At 35.2% G+C, this 19823-nt stretch overlaps 1 long non-coding RNA gene across 5 annotated transcripts; it reads right to left on the minus strand.

The window, feature by feature from the left end:
• Positions 1 to 14501: 14501 nt before the first annotated feature.
• Positions 14502 to 19007, minus strand: LOC113288381. 5 transcript variants are annotated; one of them, XR_003330598.1, is made up of 9 exons: positions 18520 to 19007; positions 18397 to 18430; positions 18209 to 18252; positions 18029 to 18106; positions 17865 to 17941; positions 17182 to 17256; positions 16560 to 16615; positions 15185 to 15376; positions 14502 to 15025 (listed from the first exon to the last, which is right to left on the minus strand). It is a non-coding gene; the product is annotated as an uncharacterized LOC113288381 (long non-coding RNA). The 5 variants fall into 5 exon arrangements; XR_003330596.1 differs by lacking the exon at positions 17182 to 17256; XR_003330597.1 differs by lacking the exon at positions 16560 to 16615.
• Between the last annotated feature and the right edge of the window lie 816 nt (positions 19008 to 19823).

A 19823-nucleotide genomic window follows, 5' to 3' on the forward strand; every position in this document is an offset into this window, starting at 1 on the left:
AATAAATTTGCTTGAGGACTAGCAAAATATAAGTTTGGGGGTGTGATGAGCGATTAATTCTTACATATTTACTACCCAAAATATATATTGTTGGTGTTTATTTTGGTATTTATTGTTTTTTTGTAGGTAAATGAATAAAATTGGCTCTTCCAAGAAAATCGGCTAAAACTAGGATTCCAAGAAGAAAATATGGACTACGGAGTACAGGGGTCTTGGATACTTTTGGATCTAAATGGGATAGGCCCAATTTAAGTTAGTGAAGGAGATGATGGGCTGAAGTTGGTTTAAGAAATTAACTTGATCGGGCATTTCGGTCTCGTGGATTTTAGGATGAAGGACTTAGTGATTAGTTCTCGAAAGATTTAGGAGGTATCACGAAAAATGAAAAATCCTACTCAATAATTAATGTACGAGGTATGTCGACATGGTGGAGGAAGAACGGAAACTAAATATCTTTTGCAACTAAAGAAGATTGATTTTGAGCATAATATATACTTCACCACTTTAATACATGACATCTGTTTTGGAATTGAGATAATGACAAAATGAGTACATACCTCGTATATAAGATCAGTATGTGCTCATATAATATTTTCTTTCCCATGCAAAGAAAAACAAGTGGTCGGACATGTGGCGTGTCTTTATTAGGTGATATTGTGTATTCTTAGACAAGTGTCACACTTCCATTGGACATGACATGTGGAAGAGAATTAAAAGAGGAAGGTTAGATTTTGTTAAAATCTATATATTGATGTCGAGAACATGAAGGGGGAGGATGGGAGAGCCGGTGAGCCGGTAGCCAGTTTCACAATTTTCTTTTATTTCTTCTATTTAGTTTCCTTTGTAATAATGAGGAACTAGAATCACATGCTGGGATTATGGAGGAAGCGTTGTTCCAATAATAAAATGGTATTCTCTTATTAATTTATTATTGCAACTTATGATTATTTGCGCTGAACTATAATTGATTATAAGATTGTGATTAATTAGTTGTGTTCTCTCTTGATGGTGCATGCTTAGCTTACAGCTCTTGATGTTCCATACTTGCGATTAACAATTAATATGTTAGAAATCTAATATTGGCAATATCTTAGAATCAAATTGAACGTGTGAATTGCATAAATATTGTTGTTAACTGAATCACTTAAAAATTGGTCAATGGTGGAATCCATAGTCTCAGTTCTTTTCATAATCTTAAATCTTAAATCAATCTTCACAAGTCCGAGAAAACGACAACCTTCTTACCACTATATAAAATTCGATCAAAATTCCAAACCAATTTACTATGTCTGCAAGAGATTCTATTTTGTGGGAGTGTAATCGTGTTAAGCATGCTAAAGATTACCTGTTGTCCGTACCCATTAGTGGTTTGAATCAATGCCTTGGTCCTAGACAGTTTCGAGCTGTTGTTTGTTACCGTCTTGGTATTCCCTTGTTTGTTAAAGGTGGCCCATGTTCCAGCTGTAATATACCTATGGATATTTTTAGGGATCACGCTCTTCATTCTGCCGAGGATATTGGGATCAAATTCCGGCATGACCAAGTACGTGATGTCGTAGTTGACATTTGTCACAAAGTTGATGTGCTTGTACGTAAAGAAGCGGATCTTGGGCTTCATTCTGATGATAACAGGGATTTACGTCCTGCTGATATTCTTGTTCTTAATTTGGAAAATGACCAAGATGTTTGCATGAATGTTACATGGGTTTCTCCTTTCACGGGTGATGGCACTCGCGCTTTTGTACCAGGCTAAGCTGTTGCCAAGCTGTCCAGCGTAAACGTAACAAATACCGGATCAATGCACTTGACACGGTTATGGTTTGGGAGTCTTAACTTTTACCACGTTGGGGGAACTTGGGGATGATACTTTATGTTTTTTTAAGAGACTGAAGAATTGTCTAGTTAGTAATGATATTAGTAGAGGGGCTGGGAAATTTCTTTTCTATAGGCTAGGTATTGCTATTCAGAAGGGAGTTGGTGCTCAGCTTGTTTCTAGACTACCAACTAAAGTCATGTACGATTCTATTGATTAGATACTTTTGTCTAGTATATACTAATTGTTTATGTTTTAATAAAAAAAATATTTTTTTATTTTCTCAATTTTATAAATGTTATAAATAAATTCTCAGACGTCCTTTACTCTCAACCCATATCCATCTTACACATATTATTCTCGCCAAGTTTTTACATCAAACAAGATGATAATTGAAACTCAATACTTGATTCTCATTCATTGTGGCCCCACTTTTTGATGATGTGGATTGTTACGGTAAGAGCATTGGAAAATAGAACATTCTCCTTGATTCTGACCCACTGTCAATTAAGAAAAGAAATATGTTTAGACCTTAATCTATCAGCAACCAAAACCACCCCATTACTCCACTTCGCATTTTTTCATCGGCTAACTGCTTCCTACAAACAAACCCATATTCTCCAACTTCTTCTTTGTTGACGAAAAATATTCTAACAGTTCTATTCTTCATTCACCACTGTTCAGATCTCTCGGTTAGGTTTCTTCCTAGTATTTTGTTCTTCGGTGCGCACGAAGATGGTATAAGGATTTCAATATCATCGAAGATTTCCCAATCGATATATCTAAAGTCCCAAGAGGTGATTCTCTATTTTTACCTATGAAGCAAACTTATTTAACTAATCTTTGATTTTATGATTTAAACTTCGTTTTTTTAACTTTAGTGCTTCTGATTAAAAGCTTTGGTTTGAAGACTACTATCAACAATCTATCACGCATCCTGATAAAGCCACAATCTTCAGTATTTCATACCAACAAGGTTTCGGTTTCATCCGATTTAGTTTTAGTTAAGATTTTAAATTCATTTGGACTATTAATTTTGCAGGTTTTCTCAAAAATTTCAGTTATGTGTAGTACAATTGGATGCATCGCTCTTCTTAAAACATTTGATATACTGCAGCCTGCAGGTACATGCATTTAATCATCGTCATTTTAGTTTTCCAATTTTGATTTCAAAAAGTTGTATTTCAAACTGATAGAGAGATAAGATCTTCCAGAATTTTGATTTTGATTTACAATTTGACTATCTTATTAATCTGTTTGCTGTAAAAGTTATTGAAAAAGTGAACTTCCCGGAGTTGAAATTGTGTCCTTCAATTACCTTTGCATCCATGCTCTTATAATTTGAAGTTTTCATTCTCGAAAGAAAGAAAGATTATGATTTTTAATCACGTATAATCTATTTGGGTTCATGTTTATCAACGTTTCAGATGAGGACTTCTTTAGATGTTTCTGACTGTTGCACCTTAAATGTTTGTTAAATTGGTCCGACAAAAAAGCATTGCCAGTGTTTGCACTTTAAATTAACATCCCCTCTATAGTCAGTTAGTGAAATCGATGGTTTTGCATTTTTTGGTTGGTTTCCAGTTATATTTTGCAGGACATAGATGACTTCAGAGACGAGATTGAAATGAACGAGATGGATATGTTTTGAGTGTTAAAGCACAGGAGTTTTGTTTGTTCATATTTTTGATATGTTTGTTGCAGACATCATTTGCATCGGATGGTGTTAAGAAATGTTCTTATATATCGTTATAGGGCCGCGACATTTCAGTTTGGTTAGTAAATCATCAAAAAAAAATTATTTAATTGAAAATAATTCTTCTTATTTTCATTATCATGAGCTTAGCATGAGTTTATTATTCAAGATACAAATTATTTTGCTACCGATCCTCTGTACTTTTTTTTTTGTAAGTTGAAATGTAATAAAACAGACTAACTTAGGGTATTAGTAACCCTTACATCATTAATAGTAGAGCCATCTAATGTTGGGCTAATTACTCCTACTAGATTTATCTACTTCTAAAGCTTGCAAAATACAAGGAGGAGGTTCATTTCTCCAATTAACAGTAGTTAGAAAAGATTTTTCCTCTTTGGCTAGGATATCAACTAGGTTGTTTGCTGATCTAGGAATATAAAAAAAACCCAAAAAGTTTTGACAAAGATTAAATTCTCTCTTAACTGCATCCATAATAGACTGAATCTGCTAAGAAATTTGGGATGTTTCCCCATTCAGGTAATCAAAAAAGTTCTTGAAATCTCCCTCCACATTGAAGTTAGCCGGTCCTTCTGTCGCCCAATTTTCTTCCTGTAGCATCCTTAGTGCTTCTGCTTCTTCTGGGGTTGAGTCTGTGAAAGATCCTGCTCTGCCCTGTTCGAATTTCCCCCGCATTATTTCTGAGGATTAAAGAAAAACCTGCTGGTTCATGAATAGAAACCCATGATGCATCCGGGTTAAGAGTCTTTTTTGATTGTCTAGGAGCTTTCCATCTAGGTTTTTCGACTGTTTCAGGTGGGGTTTCCTTGGTCAACAATTGATCTTTATCCCAAAAGTCTAAATATCTTTGTATTTCTAAGGCCAGTTGAGAATGTGTTTGCTTTTGGTTTTCAAAGGATCTATTGCATCTTTCCTTCCAAATATACCAGATCTTTGTCATAATTATTTCTATAGGGATGATTGTATCTGCTTTTCCTACCCACTCTTTACAAATATCCACAAAGGTGGTAGATCTTTCAAAATTCAAATTAACTGCATATGGCTCAGATGCCCAAACTAACTTTGAAGTACAATGAATAAAAATATGCTCTATGGATTCATGTTCCATACAACCAAAGGTACAGTTGGGAGTTTTATCTTCCATAAATCTAGAAAGCTTCAGATTAGTAGAAACAGCATTTTGTAAACACTTCCAAATGAAAATCTTAATTCTTTGGGATATATTTATATTCCATAAACTTTTCCAGAAAGAATCTGGTAGCCCTAGGTTATAGTTGTTCATTGTTCTTTTATTTAGCTTGTTGTACATGGATTTGACTGTAAAATTTCCGGATTTTGTGAGTAACCATCTCAGTTTATCCGGTTTGGCTAAAGCAGTTCTAATGTGACAAATTTGTCTAGCAATGTGACCAGGGAACAATTCACAGATTGGGTTAGAATTCCACTTCTTTGTGCTGGGATCTATAAGGTCCTTCACAAGTGTTAAATGAGAGTTATTTTCAGTTTTGTAATTACTAAGGTTTTCGTCTAGTTTAGGGATCCAGTTATCTTCCCAAAAATTAATATTGTTGCCATCTCCTACTTCGCAAATGCTATTTTGTTCTACTAGTTTAATTCCCTTGCTTATACATTTCCAAATCCAAGAGCTAGAGGTTGGGGTTTTAGCTCTAAAAACAGAAGACTTTCTAAAGTATCTAGGTTTCAGTTGTGTTACCCAAAGGGCATTGGGTTCTGTCAACAATCTCCAATCTAATTTAGCTATTAATGCTAAGTTGAATATATGAGCATTTCTAAATCCTAGACCACCTTTGTTGATTGGTTTACATAAACAAGAATAAGATTTAGGGTAGTAGCCTTTGTAATTGGTTTCTTTTCCCCACCAGAAGTCTCTTTGTAAGGCGTCAATTTTGTTAGTAATTTTCTTGGGAAGGATAAAACAGCTTATTTGATAACTATCCATACTTGCCAGAGTTGCTTTATTTAAAACCATTTTGCTGGCTTGAGCTAAGACTTTACCTATCCATCCTTGCACCTTGTGTTCCATTTTTTCTATGATTCCTTCGAAGAGTTTTATTTTTTCCTTATCTATGAAAAGAGGGGTTCCTAAATAAGAATCCTTAAGGTCAATTTTATTTATTTTTAGAAGTTTGCTAATCATTCTTTTATGCTTAGGTTGAACCTTTTCACTGAAAAAAACTCCTGATTTTTCAAAGTTAATCAACTGTCCTGAAGCCTTACTAAAAACATCAATTATATGCAAAATATTATGACATTCTCTAAGATCAGCCCTAATGAAAAGCAAGCAATCATCAGCAAAGAATAAATGGGATATTGGGTTGTTCTTAGGAGTTAACTTAATACCATGAATTATCTGTTCTTCTTCACTAGTTAGAAGTAATCTAGAGAAGATTTCCATGCAAATAATGAAGAGATAAGGGGATAGAGGGTCCCCTCGTCTAAGACCCCTAGTTGGTTTAAAGTAACTCCCTGGACTGCCATTGAGTAAGACAACTATGGAAGTAGTTGAAATACATTGATATATTAGGTAGCAAAAGTCCTTATCAAACCCAAAGGCCTTCATTGCAGAGATTAAGAAATCCCAGTTGACCTTATCAAAGGCCTTAGACATGTCTATTTTGATTCCCATTCCAGCGCGTTTCACTTTTTTCTTTTCTTAAAAGAGTGAATAAGCTCTTGCGTAATGATTATATTGTCAGAAATCTGTCTTTTGGAAAGGAATGCTGCCTGAAATGGGGATAATATGTTGTCTAAGATTGGTTTCATTCAATTTGGTAGAATTTTTGCTATTATTTTATAAGTGGTGTTGTAGAGTCCTATTGGCCTAAAGTTGCTAGGGTCTTTAGGATGTCTAACTTTGGGAATGAGAAATAAAAAAGTTTTGTTGAATTCCGAGTGTAATTCACCAGTTTTAAAGAAGTGTTGAATGGCAGCAACAACTTGAGCACCTACAATTTCCCAGTTGAGTTTGAAAAAACTAGTTGGGAATTCGTCAGGTCCTGGAGACTTATTTGGTTTTAGTTGTTTAACTACTAACCAAATCTCATCAGCAGAAGGGATGAAGTTCAGAGTTACATTTTCTTCTAAGGAAACGCTAGGTTGTATAGAGTGAAAAAGATCTAAATTAGGAGGAGGGGGGACAGGTGGAGCAGAAAAAAGGCTTAAGAAGAAATTTGAGAGTGTTTCTTGAATATTTGATCTTTTAAAGGTAATTTCGTTATTGTACATTCTTATGCATTCTATATTGTTCCATTTCCTTCTCTTTAAGGTTTTCGTGTGGAAATTTTTTGTGTTTTTCCCCCTAGATTAACTAAATTGTCTCTAGATTGTTGTTTTGCTATTGCTTCTTGTGTATCATAAAGTTTTTCTAAATGGGATAATTTTTCTTTTATCTTTTCTTCTTTTTTATGAACATAAATAGAGTTATTCAGGTTATTTATTTGGTTTAGGGTTTTCTTTATTTGTTTAGAAGGTAAGCCAAATATATTCTTTTTCCAGAAATCTAGATTGGTTTGAAGGGTTTGGATATCGAGAATCAGTGACAAAGGTGGGTTATCTCTAATGTCATGAGTCCAAGTTTCTCTAATTGTTTCCACACTAGAGTTTTCTTTTTTCCAAGTATCATAAAATTTGAAAGTATATTCAAGTTTGGTAAAGCTGGTGTCTAAAGTTAGTGCTAGAGGACTATGATCAGAGCCTACAGCCACTAGGTGTGAAAGTTCAGCTTTTGGAAACTGCATATTGCATTCAGCGTTTGCAACTTCTCTATCTAATCTTTCTTGAATATTGGCTAATCCATCCCTATGATTATTCCATGTAAATTCATATCCTCAAAAACCTAAATCTAGTAGTCCTGCATTACTTAAAATGTTATGGTAATATTCACAATCAGATTTTTTAAGGGCAAATTAATAAAGTAACCAACTTCAACACCCCTAATTAATAAACCGGCCGTTTTCTCAAAATGTTTTATAAACTGGCCTTTCCGTTATTTATTTCATACGGTCCCACCAAGATGGTCCAACAAGTTGACTTAGTCAATTTCTATACTTAAAATGACCACCATATCCTTCATCTAACCCTTGTATCTTCTCTTTGGTTTTTACATTGTCGAGAGTCTATTTTGAAAAAAATTCTAAAGCCAGGAACGGAGAAGCAGCGACCTTCATCTTCTGATTTTAGTTAGAGTTTGAAACAAATGGGATGAACCACCAGAAGATTTTCTTTGTCTCAACTGTTCTTAGTCTCTCCCTTTCTCTCAATTGTTCTTAGTCTCTCTCTTTCTCTCTGTTCGTAATCCTTGTTAATTCAGTTAGTTGTATTTTTTGATAATACTTTAATTGAATTGATTCAGTTTGAGACAATGGGTTTGTGTTAATTCATCATATGCATGTTCGTTTGGATCTAATTTCAACAATTAGGGTTCTGGATGTTGCATTGGGGATTCCTTAATTAGGGTTCTTCAGAAATTAGGGGATTGCGTTAATTAGGATTTTTAATTTTATCAATTAAATGGGTACTGCTGCCATCATGATTAACAGTGGTTGATAAGAAAATCATTTGGGTTTGAATCAGTAACAATTTGGTTGGATTTTGGATGAGTTTTGTTGCTGGTATGGTAAGCTTTTAATTGGGTATTTGATTTCAATTATTGTTGCAGAGATTTGATTTTCATGCACATAAGAATTGATTAGAGTTTAGTTATGTTGATTTCAAAGGGATTTGATTTCAATTGTTCACTTGTAACAGGGAAGAGATGGGGTCTGCTAAATTAAACAAGGAATAGATGAAGAGGCTCAGTTATGTATGTGCATGTGTTGAAGGCATTGATTTTACAGAGAAGTTGCGCTGTTGTTGTTCTAGTGGAGTTGCAGCTGGAGTTGTAGGTGGTTTCTGGGTTGGCAAGAGTTATAGAAATGAAGATGGTGGTTAAGTTACAGATGCAGTTTTGTGGATTCAGCTACATATGAGCATTTGAAGTCAACATGGGGTCTGGTAGCTATGGTTTATACTTTATGAAGATATTAGAGGTGAGGATTTGTTGCAGCTGTTGTTCAAGAGGTGATGTTGCAGGTACTCTGGTGTTGCTGAGTATGGAGAAGGGAAGGAAGATGTGGAAAAATTTACAAATCCCATGGTTGTTTTACACACTCAACATGTATGTAGAAATGCCTACATAATGATGTTCTTCACTTGGTCCGAGTCACTGAGTTGACTCGAAAACGACTCATGTTATTAACTCGACCTAGTCAATCCATGTGAGGGTCTAACTGTCTTTTACTGAGTAGGATAACTGACACATAAGCATTTAACTGATGTTACCCGTTTTATTCAAAAAACGGGACGGAAAAAGTCAGACTCGGCCAGTTTGTAAAACAATTCAAAAAAACGGCCAGTTTCTTAATTATGACCCAAAAAGTTGGTTACTTTATTAAAAAGCCCATTTTTTAAAGGGTAAACCTCTTATTTTGTCTTCCTGACTGAAGATCATGTTCATGTCCCCTATAAGAACCCAGGGCATTGATTGTTTGTCTATTTGGTCAGAGATTTCAGTAAGGAAGTCCCAGGCTATATTTCTATTAGATGGGTATGGACTACCATAGAAGCAAGTTAGTAGCTATTTTTTTGATTCAGAACTTGTTTGAACTAGTATGTTGACCATGTTAATGTTCCAGTGTACTATTTCAAAGCAAAACCCATCAACCCATGCTAAAGCTAAACCTCCTTCTAATCCTATTGGGTTTACTATACGAGTGTTGGGATAATCCTTAAGAAGAGATTTTACCAAGTGTTTTTGTGATTTTGTTTCGGCTAGAAATAAAATCTCAGGTTTATCTACCGAAATTATTTGGTGTAGGTGATTTTGTGTGAAGGGGTTGCCACACCCCTGCACATTCCAAGCTATAATTTTTCATTTTAAGAGCAAGTTATCTCAGCTAGACAAGGTAATAAGCAGATATCAAATAAGGCAACGAACAATGCACAAGCAATTATTCAATTCACAAACAAATAATTCTAGTAATGTTACTATGTGTTCCTAATCAAGCAAGTTTGTGTGATTCTAGCAGTTCTACTAGTAGGGGCTTAAGAAAGGCAAAAAGATTCCGAGATTGGGGGTACCTGAATTCATCCTGTTGCGCAGATGGAGAATCCAATAAGAAGGGTATTGGTTTAAAATCATCCTTCTCCTGCGTCCGTTCCTTAAGATTTGATCCATATTGGTCAATTTGGATAAAACTTCCCTTACCAGAATTTAGTGTAAAAAGCCTTTTGATGAAGAGGAAGCTGTGAAATCGGGAATTGAAATTTTGAAAGATGCATTTGGTTGAGATCTAGGTGATGCTAATTATGCATGAATGCAGTGCAAATCAGAGAGAATGGGATTTAACAACAAATGAAGAAAATGCCGAAAAAATTGAATCAGAGGATAAAGGAGACCCTAGACCATCTCTTGCATCTTCAAAAAAAGGAGAAGACACGAAAGATAATTTACTATTGACAGAAGGAACCATTAGATTGGGTCTAAGTTCAATCGGTGCCATGGAGTCTATCACTCGGTGAGTTTCCAAGTTTACAAAACGAAAGGAATCGAAGTTCTATATTTGTGTAGTTTGTATATCTCTGAGCTACCGAGAGATCGCTCGGATGCTTATAAAGATTATAACTATCCCCATTGAAGGAGAAGAGAGTTTAGAATTGAATGCAAAGAAGAAGATAGCACATCAAGGTATCAGAGAACGCCAAAGGAAGAGGAGAGAAGAAAAAATCAGTAAAGTTGAATTCAAAATAGAGAAAGAATTAAAAGATATAGAAGAATACTGCCTGGGTCCGTGATCAAAAATCTGGAAAGACTAACCTTAAACTTTTAAGGATATAATAAATCCTACCAATCCCCAATCGACAACCATTTTATTGGGATAAGCTAAGAAGGCTAATTAACTCTTTTTGAATTTATCTTCGTACAACTAAGATAAGATTTTACTAATGCCTGACATGATTTAACACCAGACCACCCTAGACTTTAGACCAAGGATAGACCCAAGAGAGAAATGGTACAAGCAGAGATAAGGCAATGTTCGTTTTTTACTATTCCCTCTGTTCTTTTTTAATAGGCCAGTTTCTATAAATAAAAGTTTCAAAAAAATAGGTCAGTTTCCTAATTGGGAAAGTCAAATGTTATTTTAATTTTTTGGGACCACTTTTCTCTTAACTTCTTTTGATGACAAGTGTCATGTGGACCACTTCACTTTACTTCTTTTGCTAACAAGTGTCATGGGGACCATTTCACTTCACTTCTTTTATTGACAAGTGTCATGAGGGCCACTTTCAATGATTAGTTGTCTTAATTTCCTTAAATTTCGCTAAAAACAAAACTGGCCTATTAAAAAAGAACGGAGGGAGTATTTCATTATGCCAATACTAAAAGATTTCTGTATGAAACGGAGAGAACGAGGCGAAGAGACTCTGGCTACACTGAATCCAGACTTATAGGATTCAATGAACTTAAATGTTGAGATGGATGAATAGCTAGGGGTCTCTAATGAAGCCAGTCAAGACAACAATGCAGAGAACAATTAGAAAAATCAAACCAAGAGATTAGAAAGAATGGCTTGTGATCATTCTAGGATTCCAATTGGTGTTCCGATATCAATTACTAGGAGCGATGCAGAGAAAGCAAGAATAGGAAAAGAAAGAATTGCAGAAATTCATGCACGATTGATCACCGGAGTACCGGTGACCGCCGCCTACTTTCAGTCAGAGAATTCCTCCGGATATGATTAAGCAAATGTGAGCTATTAATCAGCAGGAAAGAAACGGAGGGATAATGGCAGTAGAAGATATGGATGAAGATGAATGAAATAGAAGGAAGAAATAGAATAAGAGCACTACTGAACAACATCAAAGAGAGAAAAAACTAATTACTCTTTTGTGTTTCGAGTACCCTTATGATAGAAGTGTGTTTGTTTACAAAAAAGGTTTCAAGAAATTTGCATTCATAACAAAAAAATCAAAAAAGTAACTGAAAAAAGATGCAAAGAAAGAAATGACTAAGGACGAACAATCACGAAATGTGAATTGAAGGATAGTAGAAGGCCAAGCTTAACAACATTATGATTGTGTTTAGAATGCAATTAGCAATGAAGGAAAAGAAGAAGAACCTCTTTGAGTGCAAGATGCAGTAATGCATGACTAATGACTAATAACATGAATAGGACATTAAGATGAATGATTTGGATGCAGAATTATGCCTAATATGATCTAGCTGTTTAAGATGCAGTTTTTCAGTTCACCGATTACCAACTGTCTTGGATGCCTAATCATCAAGACAGAATTATGCCTAATCATCAACTTATGCGAAAAAAAACTATTAACTCCACATGTGAATGTCCAAACTGTCTTGATGTATTTATTACCATAACTCCTCAAAACATATCGACATAATACCAGAAAGAAATGGATATTCTTTACCTCTTTCTCCTTCCAAACTAAACCATGTCATCTTACTTTTCCCTTCTTCCGCTGTTATTCAAAGTTTTTTCTCCAGTAGTTGCACAAACTTCAAATAAAGGATACATAATACTGTTTTGGTTTATGCATCAACTTATTTTCAGCTGCAACTAATAAAATGATATACTCCCTCTGTTTCAAGTAAAGTGATACTTTCACTTTAGGCACAGTTTTTAAAAATTGAATGCATAGCCATTATGAAAACCACCATAAAAGTTGTATAAGTATACATTATGTATCCATATTTCGGTTTATGCATCAGCTAATTTTCCCTTTCAGAAAAAATGATACTTTCACCCCGTGATAGGAAAAATGATACTTTCACGTGGTGTGAGGAAAAATGATACATTTACGCCGTGTCAGAAATACTTTCGCGCCGTATCAGGAAAAATGATACTCACACCGTATCAGGAAAAAGTATCATTTGCATCGTGTCAGAAAAACTGATATTTACGCGCCGATAAAGAAGGGTACCGTAGTAATCATGCATGAGCATACGAGGAAATTATATATTGGATCAGATAGTAGATTAAGCTATCAGTTGAATCAACCTACAGTTGTGGTACAGGAAGAGGATACTACTAGTGATGAGGATGAAGATAATAATGTGCCAGTAGCGTATATATACACATTCTACAGACCTGCGTATGTATGTTGAAGAGGTAGGAGACAAGATAATCACTTGTGACGCATTTACACTTGCTATGGCCGGAAACTATACGACTTAAAGAAAATATGGGAAAATCGAAGAAAGATTACCGATAGCAAGTTACTTAAAAGATTAAGAGAGCACTCGAAAAGTGATAAGCAAACAGATTTTTTAGTAGTGACGCCAAGTGACAAAGACATCTTCCCTTAGAAAACCTCATTGTTTTGGTAGTGGAGGTGAAATAGCTCAAGATTTGATAGACAAAAAGTTAAGAGAATCTATCCCAGAATCTGAGAGTGAAATAGTGGAGATGATGAAGGATATTATATATCAAGTTTCCGGAGAAGAGGAGACTGTCGGAGGAATGGCAGTGGTCACAGTGGCCGAAATCCAACAATGCGAAGAAAGTAAGAAGATATTTCAAGTTTCCATCAGTTAAAGACTTGTGGCGCATCTCAGTCACATTTGATGGCATAGATTTTGCTGGAGACGACAGTTTGGAGTCGATTCATAAAATGGCTTTGAACTGGGAAATTATTGAAAGAATTAAATCTCCGGAGGAATTGGGAGATTGTGAAGTCATGCCGGATTTTGTTGATGTTCGGTTTTATAAAAATACAACCCATCCGTTGTTTTACCAAAGGACGACGGGGATTTCATTTTCTGTAGCTTAGTGTTGGGGTACGATCAAGCTGAGGAGAAATTTACACTGAGGCCGTACGAAGATGATGAGTTTCAAAAATTTTGCAACTCGATAGTTGGCAAACAATACTTATTTTGGGACAATGAGAAAGCTGTCTTTGTCGTTTGTTGATTGATTAGCTTAATGTTGCATCTTTCTGTTATTTTTTTTCTCTGAAATCTCAACCCACAGTTAAATGTAGAACAATTCAAACAAATCCATCCGTTGCTCTTGTTTCAGTTTTTAAATCTTAGCACATTTAGTTAATCGTATTCCAAAATGTAATGTTCTTCTTCCTAATTTCGGAAAGGCAAGCCTTAGTCTTCTCAAGACAGTACTGGTGGTGCACAATCCGGAACAAGTGAAAACACTGGTGTCTCCCTGCTAAAATTCAAGTTGGGAACAAACATTCAAGTACTTGTGTTTAAAAAGAAAGATACAAATAGGATATGTTACATGTCTATGCACATTCCTGAGTTACTAAGAAAATTTAAATTTCATCTCATTATTTTAGTTATTTTAGATGATCTATATTGCATATTCTTTTGTATATCAATTGATTTCTGCGCATCTGAATATCCTATAGACTCTCCCTCGATGAGTGGACCAAGATTTTGTTGTGGGGCCAGGTACGTTTTTCGCTTGACTTGCATTTGTACACAAGAATTTGAGGCTGGTAGTGCTTCATACTACTGGTATACCAACCCTATGTTTGAGATTATTCTTCACAGTTGAACATCACTCACATGGTGATGTCTAAGCGTAAGGTGTGCCAACCTCAGATCTTTAAGAGTTCAATTCTCTATCTTTGTGCACTGAATGATTGCTGTATAGCTGAATAAGTTCGTCAGATGAGACGGTACACGACTACGAACACTAGCTGGATATTCACTTGATATATTCAACACTACCCCTCAAGCTGACTGCTCTGCAAGTGCATCAGCTGGACAACAGTAACAGCTTGGACTAAAGAAAGAAAGAAACAAAAAAAGGCCAACAACTAAAAAGAAAATGCAGCATATGCAGTAGACAAACTGCAGGGTTGTAAAAAGATGCCGAAATGTTGTTGCTTGAAATTTTTGTAACCAAAAAGATGCAGAAATGTTGTTGCTTGAAATTTTGTACCAGAGTCGGCCCAGGACCAATCTCATTATTTCAAGTCTTCAAGTTAGGAATCCAATCTGAGTATACACATTCAAACCACAACAAAAACTCTAAGCAACCTCTTACCTACTCCCTCGCAAGCTATTGAGTGACATAGTGCATAAGCTTGAACTGAGTTTAGAAGTAAAAGGAAAAAGAAACTGATGAAGACAGCTCTTGCAGCAACAAAATCACCAACCTCAAGCAAGGAGGATTTTACTATGTAGGTTTAAGCTGCAGATTGTTGCATCAGAAGCAATGAAGCAGCTAAGAGCAAGACTTAAAAGGTGATCATTGATTCATTGATTCATTGGTTTCAAATTACACAAAGGATTAAAATCTGTAGTTCTGACCAGTGTAATATGTAGTTATGACCAGTGTAATCTGTCCTCTACAGCACTGCCTCCTCCAGGCTTGAATAACATCCATTGTCAGCACCATCTCCTGCCTCCTCCAGCCAGTTAACCATTGAGTTCCAGAGCTTTCACAAATCTTTTTCTGCAAGAACAGAAACCTAATCAATGACATTGAAAACAATGAAGTGGCTAAGGATGCAAGCAGTTTAAACAAAGCTTGTGAGTTTTGCACGCATAGCCAGATTTAAACAGTTTAACAAAGTTTATGATTTATCTAGCAAGTGATATCTCAACTGCTTACCTTCCCTTGGGGTTTAATCCTTAGCGAAACCAATGAATAATTGTATCTTCTGCAAGCAGAGGTTTCGAACAATTTCAGGGAATAACTTCATCAGCTTGGTGTCTTCGTAGCACCGGATTTAGACTTTGTAGATTAATTTAAGATCCAGCTTTCAGTACAAAAGGCATACATAAGATTTTCCCATATCTTCACCTGTAATTAGAAAATGGAACACATTCCAAACAGTTAAAACCGGCAGTGCAAAACATGAAAAATAAAATGTCCAACAAGGACAAATCCGAAGACCAATCTTATGAAAATAAAAATTCATCATACAAAGAATTCTATGTGCCTATCAGGAATTTAGCAGCAGCATTGCCAATTCTCTGAGATGCACACCAAGCATGAACCTCAAGTAAAGTTAAAACCATGAGAAGGAAACAAAGAAGCAGACATGATAACAAGGCATGCTGACATTTAGGAACTCTATTCTAAAACTAATACTTTAGTATTTAAGGATGAACAACCAAGACTAAAATATTTAGACTGCTGCATTCAAGGACTAGTATGTTTGTTTCTGTTCATATGAACATGGGCGGAAAAAATATTTGTACACAAGTTCAAAAATGCTCATCCTAACATATTGTACCTTCCCTACCATTAAGTAATCCCAGGTGACAAGGTTTATCTATACTTATCCCGCACAACTAAAATGAAACTCTTCACGGTGTTTAACACACTAAGGTATTGTGAAGCAGTAAAGAATTTATAACAGCTTGTATACAAAATATCGTACTTCAAGAAAGAAGATTGATTGTTTTCAGAAGGACTACCATTTGTAAATAACAGCAAAAGAGAAATTGTAATTCTAAATTGCTACTCTAGTACTGACATATGTTTTTCTCTATATTGCACACTCTTTTCAAAGTAACTCCCTACTTGTTTCAATGATTACAGAATATGGCTTCTTATTTTGAGGGGCATTATCGTTTCTGTTCAAAATATCAAATGCTTCATGAATCAAAATCGACTTTAAAACAATCAATTTATGAAATACAAAATAATTTGAATATCGAATATGGCATCACTAGAACACAATCAATTTAAGCACTTGTGGTGTTCTAAAAAGTTTTTATATAGGTCTTTTTGAGATACAAATAAAGTGGCAAACTTTCGAGAATAGTTAATATAAATACTAGAATCAAAATGAGACATAAAGTTAATCAGTCAGCCAGATAAAAATTTCCCCTTGCATATAATTCAACTCTCGTATGCAACACTTTTGCATCCAAATGACCTCCTTAACACCAAGATACACAAGAATATGACACTGCTTTAGCTTAAACCATCTAATTAATTTTGTTTGACTCTACTATTACAACCCAGTTTTCTGTACCATTATGTATAGGCCTTCTTGAGATTCATATAAATGGCAACTTTCGACAGTAGTCACTACAATAGTAGAATAAACATGAGAGATAAATTTAATCAGTCAGCAAGATCAAAATCGCAACTAACATATCATTCAACTCTCGTGTGCAACACTCTTTCACCCCAAGTGACCTCCTTAACACTGAGATACAAAAGAATACGACATGTAGTGGTTTTACACAAAATCAGCAAACGGAGATGTGACTGAGGTTAATCATCACATATACTAAACATGTCGATTAAGCTTATTATCGTGACACTCAAAAATATGAAAGGACTGCAAATACAACCCAAGGATTTAATGGTCGTAATGATGCATGTTATGAAATGATAAGTAAAAAATAGAACCTTCGGATGTCGAAAATGAACAAGGGGTTTTGTTGGTTACAGAAGCCTACTCAATAACCTAGAATTGGGTTAGGACAAATGCACCAATCACTACACAAAGGATATGTTTATGCAGGACAAGCATCTATTACCATTCACCACACGAGAATTAATAACTCAACCATCATGCAAATAAAAATACCAGGCAATGAAATCATATTAAAATACGATAAGAAGGTAACAAATGGATGAGCACCAACCAGTTTTCGCTACAAGAGATTATCCTTCCAATGCTACTTAGATGTATTGAAGAAAGACTACAGGTAACAATGAATCTGAATGTAAATTTTAAAAAACTTTTGTGAAAACTACAGGAATTAGTTAAGAAGTCGGGACAATATTTCAAATGCGACTTAATAACGAATTTCGATAATGACGTTGTAATGAAGGTGACAAAATACAAAATTCAAATGACATGGGTTATAGAATTCCAATATATAATAGCAAAACCCATACAGGGGTTCGCACTTCGCAGTCATAAATTGCAGCACCTCTATGTGCTTTAATTTTCACAAAATCTATTATTATAGCCATCATGATTCATAATACTTCCTTATAGTAGTATTGAATAGAATTTGTATTTATAGCCTAACCCTGTTATAATGATAATGACCATTTGTCAAATTCAGAATGAGAGTTGAAGTTACACCATTAGTCTCACAGTATGTTTTCACACGAGAATTTTCTTGTGCAGTCTAACAGTGTCATTCACAACTAAGGAAATTAAAGATGATAAAAAAACCTCAACATAGAGAAGCAACTCAATTACACCATGTTCAAGCAATGTGTAAATAAAACATGCATGTTAACACTACTAATTTGTTCTGATCAAAACAAAACAAAACAAAAAAATTGTAAATAACTGCATCAAAGAGGCACAAACCTGAGATTCAATGAAATTGAGAGATTGAAATAACTTCAGCAACTTCACTTGAAATTGAGAGATTAACAAAGCAAAACCTGAAATCACAGAAACAATAATTAACAAAACCCAAATTCTTACCCCCAATATTTAAAAACCCCAATTTCATATTACTCTATACTGACCTGTCAAGAGAGTCTTGATGCTCGAGCAACAGTGAAAAACTCTCTTTTAAAGCTCAAATTTCCTTAAACAAACTCTGGCTACAATAAAACAAAATATTTATGAATCAAACACAACTGAAATAAGAGGACATGATAATAAGCAAGTAAAAAATTGCAATCTGAATAAGTAGTCGGACAAACCATTGCATCAAGTGGGATTGTTACAATTTGAACCATGACCTATCCTGCACCATTTTTTACAAAAGAAAAAAATGGTTAGAGAATTAAGATGCTAAAACAATCAAAAAAAACCTTTCTATGTTCACTGTTTATAATTTTCTTATTGTAAAATCAATAAAACAATAGATCTAAATGAGAAGGACGTTCACCTTGTAAGAAACAACTTCAACATCACACCCAAATCTGCGAACAACAAAACCCCCAATTATTCGTGATGTTTAAATGAAGATCGGGATTAAGAAATTCTAACAAGAAGTGATACGGAGAATTACCTATAATTCCTAATGGAAGAATAGCATCCAACCAAAACATTTCACCGATTTCTATTACTTTTCACTAATGACTTCTGTTACCATGGAATGATAGTTGTAACAAGTATGAAACTGGAAAAATTAGGTTTATAATTTTAATTTTCGAGAGAGAAAGTTAGGGTTTTCTGAAGAAAAGGGATTTTGGGTCTCCTGCGAAGGAGGTTTTTTTTTTCAATCAGATTCAGATGTAGAATGTAGCAGTAAAAACAACAACAAACTATTTAAAGAGAGGAAGAGTAAAAAGAGCAGATAGATAGAAAGAGGAGAATTGTTGGATTTATCAAGCTTAGAATCATTATCTTTGATAGAAATCATGTAATCTTAGTTTTGGTAAGTAATAATAGAGAGACGAAGAAGGTTCACAAAGCAAAATAGTTTCTCTTTCTTCCTCTGAGAAATGAGAGAGAAATAATAGAGACGAAGAGATAAGGAGAATGGAGAGAGGGATGCCTGGGAAATCGAACCAAGGAATCAAGGACGCGTTTAGCGCTATTTAGTTGATGAGGAAATCCATCCGTTGATCTTTTGAAAGACGTAAGAGTTCACATAAATTTTCCACCAATGAGGCCGTTTCCTGGTCTACCAGTTTCTGATTAGTAGTGAAGCTGTTGACTTGGGAGTGATCGTTTGGGATGTTAGTTCCCAGTCCTGGAGCTTCCGGGATAAGTGAATCATTCAACTCTGATGTTAAGTTGATAAGGAAGTCATGTATGATGTTAATTGCATCTTTCATCAGACCCATGTTCTTGGTGTGGATCTCCTGAATGCGCGCCAAGTCAGTCAGTCTTGGTATTCCTTCGTCGATTGCGTTGTTGGGCGTTTTGTTGGGGAAGGGAACATTTCCGTTCACCTGAGTGAAACTTGAGGACACAGATTCAGCCCTAAAACCGACCATCTTCCTGAGTTAGAGAAACGTATTCTGGAATTGGTATTGGAACCGAGAGATAGATCTCCCACTGTGGTCGCCAATAGTTTGAGGGTGAAAACGGTTTCTGCTGATTTTAGTAATTTCGGGTGTGTGGGTGAGAAACGAGTTTAAACCCTAAACAATGTACTGCAAGGGAGTACTTTAGATTTGAGAGATCAATCTGTACAAATCCGGCCTAAACAAAGAAATGGACGTTCCAGACTTGCTTCGGTCACAAAGTGAAGGAGAAGGGTTGGTCTTCGGGAGGGAAGCGAAGAGATTGTTGAGACCAGAAAAGTTGATTCTGGAAGAGTAGTTGTTTCACGACTTGTATCAGAAAGTGGGAAACTAACAGATG

The sequence above is a fragment of the Papaver somniferum genome, chromosome 6 (genome assembly GCF_003573695.1).
Source record: "Papaver somniferum cultivar HN1 chromosome 6, ASM357369v1, whole genome shotgun sequence".
Taxonomy (NCBI): domain Eukaryota; kingdom Viridiplantae; phylum Streptophyta; class Magnoliopsida; order Ranunculales; family Papaveraceae; genus Papaver; species Papaver somniferum.